This window comes from Fukomys damarensis, unplaced genomic scaffold (assembly GCF_012274545.1).
Source record: "Fukomys damarensis isolate Sample0158 unplaced genomic scaffold, DMR_v1.0_HiC HiC_scaffold_28, whole genome shotgun sequence".
Classification (NCBI taxonomy): domain Eukaryota; kingdom Metazoa; phylum Chordata; class Mammalia; order Rodentia; family Bathyergidae; genus Fukomys; species Fukomys damarensis.
In genome coordinates, this window is record NW_022900940.1 from 9,749,369 (window position 1) to 9,763,252 (window position 13,884).

A 13,884-nucleotide genomic window follows, 5' to 3' on the forward strand; every position below is an offset into this window, starting at 1 on the left:
GTAACGATGCCTCACTTAACACTTGATAGGATTCATCACTGAAAGTGCTTGAGCATGATATTGTCCTTATTAGAAGTATTAGTCTTAGAAAAATTCTTCATTCCATTTTTTAAAGAAACATATGACTGCTTAAACTTTTAAAATCTTGCATTAGTCAGTTTGGGTATATTCTGTTTTTTATAATTTTCCGTTACATCTAACTTTTCTTTTTGATGTAAAATTTCTTTATGCTTTTCACTTATTTTCTATCATTATTTGTATATTTTGTTAATATGGACACACCATTTTCCCTTTAGGTACCCATTTTCATTTCTCATATCAGTGATTTGTTTTCTCTTTCCTTGTTAATCCTATTAGGATTTTATCAATGTTATCCAACTTTTCAAAGAACTAACAATTGGCTTGTTAATTTCCTCCATTTTTTTGTTTTCTTTTTCATTGATTTTTGTTGTTGTTGTTGTTGTTGTTGTTGCTATTTTTGTAGTACTGAGAAATGACCCTTGCAGTACTGAGTTGTATCCCCAAATACTAGTTTTTAGTTTGATACAGGGTCTTACAGCGTCATTAAATTTCCTTGGCTAGGTTCCAGTTAGTTTACAATCTACTTGACTCAGTGGACTGCAGCGTGTACAACCAGGTCCAACTTGTTGATGTCTTCTATACACATATTAGTTTGTCTACTTGTCTAATCAATTACAGAGAGATACATTAGTAGTCCTAACCATAATTGTGTATTTGTTTATTTTCCTCTGGGAATTTTCATATTTTTATATATTATTTACTTATTTATTTTTATTTGCATTACTGCTTTTTAACAGTGTTTAATAATTATATTCATTTTCAGGAGTTGGTATGCATACATAACACATTTTAATTCTTTTTTCATTCTCTTCTCCTCCTGTCCCACTTCTGTTTCTCCATCCCTTCACTCCCTTCTCTTTTTTGAACCATATGTGGTTTTTTTTCCCCATTAAGTCTATTGGTACATTTAAAACAATCAGTTACATTTAACATTGGGATCTTATACCTTTATGTGATTGGTCTTGGTTCTTATTTTTTTCCTATAACCCTGCCCTCCCTTCACACCCTTCACCCTTCCCTATTTACAAAGACTTTGTTTCTATTTTTTTTCTTTTTCTACATTTTTTTCCCTTATTTCTTTTCCCATCCCTTTCCCACTTCCCCTTTAGGCATTTTATTCTTATTTCACATTATCAATTATACCATTTGAACCTTATTCATACTACATTTAGTTTTTAACACCAGAAAAACTATTCGATATTTACTCAAGTGTGTCCTATTTATTTCACCTAAGAGTATAGCCTCAATGTGCATCCATTTAGCTATGAATGTCTCTAGTTTCTAATTCTTTATGGCTTATTAGTACTCCATTTTATAAAAAAAAAAAAAACCCTACATCTTCTTTATGCAGTCTCCATTTGATGGGCATTTGGGTTGTTTCCAAGTTTTAGCTATTACGAACTGTGCCACACTATAAACGTGGGTGCACACATCACTGTGGCATGATTCTTTTAACTTTTTTGGAAAGATACCCAGGAGAGGGTTTTTAATGATGTCTTGTCAGGTACATATTTATTTTTAATTGCTGTGTCCTCCTACAAAGGTACATCTCTTTTAATGTAATATTCTTTATCATTTATTATTATACTTTGGTCATTAAATCCATATTTCTGATATTTATGTAGCATGTCACCTTTTATGTTTACTCTTTACATACCACTGATTTTTCCTTTAATTTCAGTATACTTAAGTTTTAAACTTAAAATTTTTCTCTAAAGAGACATGCAATTGCATCTGGATTATTTTCATCCATTTTCCCAATTTTTGGCTATCAACTTGAGATATTTAGTGTATTTACATTTAATTTAATTCCTGATCTCATTACTTGCTATGAACTATCATACTGTTTGTTTGCTATTTGTCCTGTCGGTCTTTCATTTTTATTTTATATATTTCTTGCTTTCTTTCTACTAAGAGCTTAGTAAAAGTTATTCTTATGACCATCAGCAGCATTATCACTCTGACTACATCATCATTAGGACTTCTTTATGTACTTTGTCATGATTAGATGGTTAGTAATCTAAACATATATATTTTTACAAACTTCAAAGAAATCCATTTCGAAGAACTAGGTTATATAATGTGTTAGGGCAATAGATCCAACACAAATTAGTTCATATACCTTGAAATTCATCTTGTCCCATAAATTGATGTTTGTAGGTTGAGGATAGCTTTGAGCGACAACCAGCATTCTTTGTTATATTTTAAGAATATAAATGGCAGTTGTAATTTATAACTTTTTTAGTTAATTCTTAAGTTCTGTTTCAGAAACACTGACATTTGAGTTTAACCTACAGATTAGTTAAAGAAGGTTAGGTTAGAGCAAGACTTCTGTTTTGTTTGTTTGTTTGTTTGTTTTTTTCACTTAATCCATTTTTAAAACAATTCTTTAAGAAATAAAAGAGAAATCCCAGCTGGATTCATTCATTACAATAAAAATTTTACCTTGTCAGCAGGTAATGAAATTCTATTTTCGGATTTCTGTTTTAATAATTTATCGTTCTCAACAGCCCAAACATTTGCAGGTTAAAGCCTTACTCTGAAAGGACAGCAGATGAAACAGTGCTTATCTTTATCTATTTCATTGGTGTCACGAGAAATGGAAACAGCTGACATCAGGGGTCTTTGTGGATTCAGGTAGTTGCTCTACAAAATTCTAATCACTTACATAGGAGGACTGAAACGGAAATAGTTGGAATACAGCTGCTTTATCTTGTTAGATCTTTTCAGAGGACTTAAGGTTCATACTAGCATAACCTGAGCAATATTTGCAATGAATTGCTAAATAATGAATATATACCCGATAGGGCCGAGCAAAACTGAAAGTATCACCTCAGCACAATTTCAAGTAGTAGGTGTTTAGATAAATAATGTGGCCTTTTAACATCATTTAATAAAAGATTTTTAATAATCAAACTTGTGTTGTAATGGAACTCTTATCTCAATGTACAGATAAATTATGGATGAAGTTATATGCTCAAGAGGTGACCTACATATTATATTCCAACACAAAAATTAAGAATGATATTTAACCTTGAGCCAAATTTTGCATATTTGCTGAAAAGTAGAGAGATGGGCTTGATAAAGTGCTGAATACAAATAGGCCAAAACAAGCCCCAGTATATTCTTTTCTCAAAAAAAAATCCTGGATATCAATCTTTAATTTTGATTGTAAAATTTCTTTATAAAGTACATCTGAAACTCTTTAAAATATCTCTTCTTTGTTGGGACAATGACATTTGGAGTTAGTAAAAAAAAATGTTTCAAACATTAGTTTAAACATTTACTTTCTTTGTGATATTGGATAATTTACATATGTTTTTGTGCCTTAGTTATTTGTAAAATAGGACAAGAACTTGGAAGAGTTAATTTGATTAATAAGTAAGATAATTTAAAAGAAATGGTTTGTTTATGGGCACAATATTTTAAGTACTCAAAGGTAGTTATTATGTCAATTGATGGTAGCCATTTCTAATTGTGTGGACTTTTTTTTTTTTTTTTTAAGTTAGTGTCTCATTATGAGGCCCAAGCTGGCTTGAACTCCCTATGTAACCAAGACATAGGGGTAGATGCTGTATACTGTTGCAATTTATCTGTTTGAACAGTGCTTCTTAACTATTTTACTGTGGGTTTTATTATTTTTATGCGATGTAAATTTATAGTATCTGATCCTAACTATTTAAAATCCCTATGAAATTAAGCTGTAAGAGGATAGTGTTTTGCCCGTTTAAAAAATATTTATATCTCTAGTTCTATGTAATAGGAACTCAGTAGATATTCATTGGCTGTGAAACAGTAATGAATCAGAACAGGATTTTATCTTTATACAAAGGTTATTTTTAATATACAGCTTTCAAATGTTTCGATATTTGAATAACATTTTCTTCTTTCTCTTACCTGATGCACACTCATTTATATGTGTGGTTATAATAATTAACATTTATTTAGTACTTAACATGTGCTGAGTATTTAGTACCGTTTATACTACTTTATTCACCCCTCATCTTAGTTCTATGAGGAAGACATCATTGGCCCATGTTAAAGATTAACTCTGAGGCACAAAGAAAAGAGTGCATGTGACCCTTGTCTGCGGATTCAGATGCTGTAATTCAGCCAACTGCAGTTTGAAGATATGGTGTCTATACTAAATACGTACAGACATTTTCCTGTCATTACTCTCTAAACTATATAGTATAACAACTACTTACGTAGTCTTTGCATTGTATTAGGTATTGGATTGCATTATATTAGGTGAGTGGAAGTACTCTGAATATGTGGGAAGAAGGGAGTACTAGATATTTTATATGCAAATATGCCAGTTTTTGTAAGGGACTTGAGCAACTGCTAATTTGGTATTCATGTGGATTCCTGGATCCAATTCTCTGTTGATATTGAGGGATAACTGTAATTCTCCCAGTATCATGTAGCCAACAAAAGTGAGAGTCAAATACTAAAACTCAGTCTCAAAATCTTGATCTAAAACTCCTAATCCTGTCTGACGTATTTATCATTCCCTGTTTTTTTTTTTAAATAGGAGAAAAGAAGATCATTTAAGAATTGATTATTCTTATTAGAGAACCATTTTGGTTGAACATTCTCTTTTCATGATATCTTATAAGGTGATCAATTTTCTAGTTCACAGAATTGTGCTTATTTTGAGAGGAGAAAAAAGGAACGAACTCTTTTTTCATACACGATAAAAGCATGAGAGAATCACTTGTACTTAGTCTTTATTTATTCGGAATAGAATCTTTAAAATAGTAACGTGCAGTGTAGTGTGAATTTTAATGTTGGATCTCAGTTTTATTAGAGAGCCTGAAATAAAATAGACCAAGAGTCTGCTTTTTTTCCCCTTAGATAGAAATAGTTTCTTTTCTTTTCTTTTTTTTTTTTTTCACACTACTAGGAATGTAACCAATGGGTCCCTGAACGCTAGGCAGCCATTCTACCACTGGGCTACACCCCAGCCTCATATGTAACACTGTCCCTGAACCTGCTGCCATCTTCCCACTGTAAACCATCATACAGTTCACTTATTGTGGACTGTCTTCTGCGTGTATGTATTACAGCCCCCTGCCCCAATCCACTTATTTGCTTTCTATGATTTCAGTTAGTTATGGGCATTAGAGTCTGAAAATATTAATGAAAAATTCTAGAATTAATAAGCAATTCTGAGTAGCAGATTGCATTCTGAGTAGTATAATGAAATCTTATACTATGTCACTCTGCCCCACCCCAGGTGTGAATTATCCCTTCAGTCCAGAGAACCTACACTATGCCAGGGAGTTGAGAAAGACTCACATGACTTTATTACATTGCACCTTACAATTATTCTGTTATATTTTATTATTAGTTATTTTGTTTAATCTCTTGTGTCAAATTTACAAACTATATTATGTATGTATGTATAGGAAAAAAAAAATATATATATACACCTAAGTTTCAGCCATCCCCTAGGGGTCATGGAATAGGTCTCCATGTATAAGTTAGACCACTATAATGGTCTTATTATTATATAGATACACATCTGTCCCTACCATTGCCTGAAGATATTATTCATGCTGGATTATTTTCCTAGTCACTTTTTAAAAATCATAGCCCATAGCAGATTGGAGAAATTTATGGGCGTTTCATAAATATTTACTCAGCCAATGAATAAGAAGTAAGAAGGATTTTAAGAAGCTTGGTCTGTGGACATTCTCACAGGCACGTTGTAGTTCTCAGCATTTACTGGCTGGTAGATAGTCAGAGAAATTGTGTTTTTAGCCATGGGTTAAAGCTCTTAAATAGCATGTGAAAACCTTTACCCACATTAAAGGAGACTATTTCATTGTTATTATTAAGACACATTAACACATTGTAGAACATGATTGAGTTATTCTTCACTTGTGAGGGCTATGGAATCAGCTAAGCATGAGAACTGCTAAACTGTGAAGAGAAATACAAAAGATAAAGGTTTGTGTTTTCTTTGATCTACTCAGGGTGCCTGATTGCATTTCACTCTCTTTCAGAATTCTATCAGATGCAGCCTTAACTTAGAAAAGAGCAAAGGAGAGACTAATGTTTTAGAGGTAGTCATGTTATTTAGAGAAGTAAGGAAATGATAGAACTACATAAATATACTAGTTGCTTTTCCCATACTAGGACAAAGATGGCCAGCGGCCAGAATGAAAAGGAGGAGAGGTTTACTTTGGTTCATAGTTTGGGGAGCCCGTGGTTGGGTCAGAGAGCTGCCAAGGCTGAAGGAGCATGGTGGGAGGGCGTCATGGAGGAAAGTACTCCCCTCATGACAGCCAAGAAGCACAGAGAGCAAGGAAGAGCCAGAGAGGGAAATGCACCAAAGACACCCCTCTAGGGACACACTTCTCCAAAATTCATTGTACATTCAACTATGAACTTATAAATGGATTAACCCATTGATTATAATCAATGGACTCGTATCACCCAATCACCTCCCCACCTTTACCTCTAACTGTGAGACTTTGGGGGAATGTTCTAAATATAAACTATAAAAATACACAAAATTTATTCAATTTTGAATTCAACTTTAGGAGGGATATAAATTTCTCTTCATTGAAATACTGTATACCATACACACATACACAAGGAATGGATACTGTCTTTTTCTCCCTTTCCTTTTCAAATCTGTGTCCCTTGTAATATGCACACTTACATTTTTATCAATAAATGGTTACTTTTCCTACTGGAAAAAAATGCCATATTGAAGGATTAGAAGCTCTCAAAGGACATAACTATTTTTGCAATTTTTTCTATGTGTGTTTTAGTTTATTTGAATTTCCTGACATAAGCTTTCCTGTGAATTAAACAACTGAAGCTCAGATAAATTTGATGAATTTTCTGGAAAATGTATAGTTCATAGGTTTTATTACTGGATACCACACAGTCAATAATTATCCAGTTTGCTTTCTATGTACAATGATAATACTTCACTTTGAACACAGTGGCATGCATAGAATCAGACATTTAAACTATATATACCTGTTTAACCCAGTTCCATGGTGAGTTGCAAATGAGTATTGATAAATACATATAGTACTGAAATAAAGAGGACAAAATCCATGTGGTATTTTATCATGAAATACTTTTATTTATTTATGCCCTATGCATTAGTAAAAGAAAAAGAAAGATGAGGATACCACAAAACTAATTTTGAGGATACCTTCTAATTAAAGATGCAGTCATAATTTTTGTTTATGTATCTATATATTAGATTACTTCTTCATAGACCCTTAAGGACACAACCATTTTTTATAAAAACATTTTCTTTGAGCTGTAAATGTGTATATTTTTGTTACCCATTACTTCCCTGAAGGAAATTTTACCTTAAAGAGCTTGGACATAGGAATGAAAAATCTCCAATGTTTAAGTCACTCCAGAGGAAAATAATAAATTCCTTAATTTTCATAGCAAATTAAGGCAAGTAGTTGTGAAATGATTATGTGGTAGGATACCTTTATAAGCCAGGATCTCTCAAGAACTATCTGAAGTACAGCTACTGTTGTAGTCAAACACCAGTTTATAAAATAATGAAAAAAAAACAAACAAACTGGAGTCCTTTCAGGGAATCAACTACTCAAGATCACACAGAGAAGTTGAAGTTTACTGTAGTTTAAAACAGTTTTCTCCAAGACAATATACCTAGAAAGCTTTTACCCTGATTGACTACTTATCTTTCCATCATCTCCGCGACATTATTTATCCCTTGTGTCCTTTCTGAGGGAATTTCTGAAACATTCCGCATCAAATAAGTCCTCAACATCTGAGAAGAATTGGGAAGTTTTGTGGTGTAAAAACTACGTGGCCATCTCTTTGAATCCTGTAGGGTGCGCTTGTCTATATATTTTAGAGAAAGAGATTCATGTTAAGGTAAACAATAGGGTCTAATACAATAATGCTCTTGGGATAGTATTTCACAGAACATATTTATACTGTATAAGAATATTTGTTTCATAAAAATAATTTAAAAATATAAATGTGGGAAAGACTGCATGAAAAGAAGTTAAACTGCATATGGACTTCTCAGCATCTTTAACGTGTTAACATATTATGAATCTGCAATAATTGGAATGATTTTTAAAATTAAGTTTATTGATACATTTTAGGAATACAACATAATGACATTCATCACTGGAAATTTGTACCTTCACGTAATCTATCTTGGTTATATTTTTTCCCATTCCCCTTCCTTCCCTTCAATTTCTCCACCAATCCCTATTTACAAACACTTTGCTTCCATTTTTCATATTAATTCCATGCCCTTCTTTCCTTTCCCCCACTGCTCCCACTTCCCCTTCCCCCTTGCCCCTTTCCTTCCTATTTCACATTATGTGTTATACATTTTGATAATTATTTACACTTTAAGTTTACCAGAGAAACTATTCAGCATATACACATGTATGTTCTGTTTATTTCAATTAAGAGAATCACCTCAGTGTGCATTCAGTTAGCTATAAATGTCTCTAATTTCTCATTTTTCATGGTTGCATAATACTCCATTTTATAAAAACAAAAACAAACACATTTTCTTTATCCAGTCTCCCATTGAAGAGCAATTGAGCTATTTTCAAGTTTTAGCTATTACAAACTGTGTCTATGAACGTGGGTGCACATATATTGCTGTGGTACGATGCCTTTAATTATTTTGGGAAGATACCCAGCAGGGTAATAGCTGTGTCAAATGGGATTACCAATCCTAGTTCTTTAAGGTATCTCCATACTGACTTTCACAGTGGTTGCACCAGTCTACATTCCCACCAGAAGTGGAACCAGGGGTCTTTTTTCCCCACAACGCTGCCAGCATTTGTTATTGGTTGATTTCTTCATAGCAGCCATTCTTTCTGGGGTGAGGTGGAATCTCTTCACACTGTTGGTGGATTCTCTTGCTGTACAGAAGCTTTTAATAAGAAGAGATCCCACTTGTTGATGGTTTGTGCTAGTTCATGGACAACTGAGGTTATGTTCATAAAAATCTTTTCATACGCCAGTGTCTTCATGAGTTCTAGTTAACCTCTTTTCTAGACAGCTTATTGTTTCTGTTTTAATATTTAGATCTTTAATGCATTTTGATTTTAGTTTAGTGAATGATCAGAGATATAGATCTAGTTTTAATCTTTGGCAAGTTGAATCCCATTTTTTTCCAGCACCATTTATTAAAGAGGCTATCTTTCCTCCAGTGAGGGTGTTTGGCTCCTTTGTCAAAAATGCGGTGGCTGAGTGTGTCTAGAGTTGTTTCTTCATCTCTTAATCTGTTCCACTGGTCTTCAGGTCTGTTTCTTTGCCAGTAACATTCTGTTTTTATCATAGTAGCTTTGTAGTATAGTTTCAAATTGGGGATTGGGATACAGCCCATCTTGTCTTTATTGCCTAGAATTTGCTATGCTAGGTCTCTTCTTGTTCCAAATGATTTTTTTAATACTTTTGTCAAGGTCTGTGAAGTATACTGTTGGAATTTCAATTGGGATTGCATGAATCTATATAGCAGTTTTGAAAGTATGGCCATTTTCACTATGTTGGTTCTTTCTACGAAGGAGCAAGGGAAGTCTTGCCATTTACTGATATCATGTTCCATCTATTTTTTTCAGAGTGCTATAGTTATCAGAGTAGAGGTCTTTAATTTAATTTGTTAGGTTGATTTCTAGCTATTTGAATTTTTTGGATGCTTTTGTGAAAGGAATTGTTTGCCACATTTCTCTCTCAGTGATTCTGTTGTTCATGTACAAGAAAGCTATTGATTTTTGTGTGTTGACCTTGTATCCAGCATCTTTACTGGATCTGGTTATTAAACGTCTAGAAGAATTTTGTTGGAGTTCTTGGGGTCTTCTATCAAGAGTATCATTTATATAAAGACACATGATAGGAAGTAGGGGAAAGGGCAACAACAGATAGAGGGAAAAGGAAAGAAGGTAATGGAAAATGGATACAAAAACAAATTTAGATATTTATGCACATGTACTAACTCCACACAAGGTATGTAAACATGTTATACAAAATATATTAATAAAAAGAGCATGGAATGATTAATGGTAAAAAAATTCTATCTCTTTGAAAATAGGAGGTTTATCCATTCATCTCTGAATAGTGGAAGTCACAATCCTGAGTTTTCTGCTATATATATAGACTTACACAATGTCTCTTTTCAGCATCTTACCACTAGCCTCAACTACATGTTTGGCAGTGGCCTGTATGTTCTAAATTTCTGTCTAACAGATACATAAGAGTAAATTGGCTTTCAGGTTACACCATATACCATGAACTTTTCTCTTTGCTTAGTCTATTACCATGGCTTTGGCTCACTGTCTTTTTTATATTGTATATTGGAGAAATTGATTTCTCATAGATTCATTAGTCCAGAGTTTGCATTGTATCTCATTGTCTTGCAATAGAGAAGGTGAAACAACATAAGAAATGCTTCTCTGTCACCTCCAAACTAAAAGTTGTCTAACTGTAAGATAGCTTTTATAAGTAAATAAATAGATTAATGAATGAAAAATACTAAATACCAGTGGAATTGTAGGTATGGTAGTCATTGTAGTGCTTTAAACACTTTACTTAAAATTTAGTATAAAATTACAAAAGACAACAAAATTGGTTTGATTGCTTTTTGTCTCTTCCAGCAGAGCATCTCTTCTTTCTACTTTTGTAGGAGATACTGATTATTACCCACCAGGAAAGTTTGAATAAAGAAAATTGGTGGCTAGGTAAATAGAGTGATAAATATAAATATACCTAAGAGCTCAAGTGAAGTACTCCGAAGTACTTCAACCATTTCAACAAACTCTATCCATCCAACACTTCAGATTGCAAGGGAAAGACACTACTCACACTATTTTCTTCAGTGCGTTAAGGGTTCCATCTGTAAATAAAAACATGCTGCTTTATAATCTATAGTTAGGTACTCTTTATAATATGCATATAATCTGTCACTTTCTCTAGGAATTTTCCTCATCTAATTTTGTCAACTCAGGAAAGGAAATGTGCTACCTGATCACTATTCCCAATAACAGAATCTGGTATCAAATATTTCAAATAGGAAGAAATAGTAACTCATTTTTTTTGTGGAACAAAATCATGATTTAAAAAGACAAAGTTTAGAATGACTGATATGAACAATAGAATCAGTATATATAAATTATTTCATATACACTGCAGTCTTTAGAAAGTTCTCAGGTGCAGTGTCATGATACTCCAATTTAAGTAGACATTAAAACTTACAGACATATACAGAGCTCACGTGCACTCTTTCGTATTTCAAGTTTTCTGTAATTTCTGTCATAACTATTTGACATTGTAGCACACACTGTTCTTTACTTGACACTGAATTGCCCAAGTTATAATGAAACAACCTGTTGCTACATCAGATACTTTTAGAACACAAAAAAGGGAGGACACTTCCTTGAATGAGTGAGTTGTATCAGTTTTTCAGATGAGAAAGTGATAAGCTGAGTACTTCTATTCCTTCATGTCTGGATTCGAATGTTTAAAGGCAGGTTTTTCAGAGAAGGGCAAAGTTTCAAACAGTAATTTAACTTCATGGATTTCATAGTGCAAGAGTCTTTAAATAATCCATGATAAGTAAATTGCTAGTTGATATACTCAGAAAAAATTGTCGAACATTCCCTGCAGAAAAAATTATGTTTCTATAGTTTTAAATTTCTTGGGAATTTGTACCATGAAAACTTTTTCTAAGACATCTCCACCTAGGTGGCCTATCATTTCTTCCCTGGGAAAACTTTCTGGAACACAAAACTAAGTAATGTTTAAAAAAGTAGTCTCAGCTGCATTTTTCTTTAAAAGATTTTGCTGGGGAGTGACAGCCTTTCCCATGCTCTAAAAGATAAATTCTAATTTTGCTAAGCCTCTGTAATACATTTGTAGTAAAAGATCACAGTTGGAGAGCACTGTCAAGAAAATGGTAGTCCCAAAATCTTAACTCCCTAAAACAATACTGAAAACCAAGCAGATACAATAAATGTCAGTTTATTCTGAGCATTAGAAGAAACTCAAAAGTTCATAGCATCTGAGAAAACTATGAATAAAGAAAGATAATTTCAAAAAATAATAATGAAAATATTTATGCCACTTTACTCACGTTTCCTGCTCCCCCACCCCACTCTCCCCACCAGGCATGGCATAAGATGGATTAGAGAATCTTGTATTCCTTCAGGTGTGTGCAGGATTGAACAACACCATAAGCCAAGTAGACATTATAGAAATACAACACACACACCACTAAAAGCTTCAGAATAAACTTTACAGCCTAATGTAGATTTTTCCAGTATATGTTAGACCACAAACATGTTTCAACATATTTTAAAAGATTATAACTTTAAAAGGTATTCTCCCAAACACTTTATTCTATGCAATAAAGATAGAAATAAGTAATTAAACAAATGTTCAAAAATTCAGAAAATTGTTGAAATTAAATAATACACTGTGAAATAGCATATTGATTAAAAAAGTCATAAGGGAAATTTAAAAATACATACAGATAAATTAAAATGAAAACATACCATGGCATCACTCATGGGAAGCAGTGCAGGCAGTGTACAAAGGAAAATTTATTACTATGAAAACCTTCATTAAAAATTCAGAAAGATTCAAAGCAATAACCTAATTTTACCCTTTGAGAAAGTAGAAGAAGAGCAAATTAAAACCAAAGCTTTAAAAGGAAGGAAATAATAAACATGAGGTCAAAGTAATAAATACCAGGTACATAATAATAATAATAATAACAATAATAATAATAATAATAATAACAACAACAACAAAATAAAAAGTTGTTTCTCCAAAAAAATCAACAAAATTCACAAGCTTCTAGCCAAATTATGAAAAAAGAAAAAGGAGAATGACTCAAACTGTTAAAATTAGTAGTGTTAAAAGAGACATACTAACAACCTTAAATGAACAAAAGTTATTATAAAGGAATACCATAAAACCATATGCCAAAAATCAGATAAACTATATTGAAAAAGAGAAATTTACAGGAAAATAAAAAACTAATAAAACTGACAGAGATAGTAACCAATGTGCAATTATATTCTGCAAAAAGTAGCCAAATATCCAAATAGACCTACACATATAATTAGTAACCCAAAAACATTTCTAAAAGAACAGCTCAAAACCAAAGGCCTTTATAGGGGAAATCCTTCAAATCTTTTACATATGTGAGACTAATCCTTCACAATGTTTCCTGGAATTTACAATAAGAAGGAACAAATTTTAGCTAATTCCATGAGGACATCATCACTATGACATCAAAAAAGAACACAGACTGGTAACTCTTATTAATATGGTCCCGAAAATCCTCCGCTAACATAGAAACTGAATCCAGCAGCAGCACATGAAAAGGAATTAGCACAGTGACAAACTGAACTATATCCAAAAATACAAAATAGATTCAAAACACATAAACCAACAAAGGAAATACATCATAATAATAAAATGAATTAATATCATTAGCAGAAAACAAATGGTCATGATTGAAAGAAAACACTAGAAAAACCAAGATTATTGAAAGAAAATCACGCAAAAAATCCAACACTATTTCACAACAAAAACCCTCAGTGAACTTTAAAGTTCTAAGTGAACTTCTTTAGCCTGATACAGAAACATAATATCTAACATTTTTTAATTGTAAATGACTGACAGATTTTCCTCTAAATACAGAAATGACAGAGATATTCTGTTACTTCTTTTATGCAACACTTCACTGGTCCTTTTAGCAAGTGCTATTCAGCAAGAAAATGAAATATAAAACAACTCAATTCTGAAAATAATGATTAA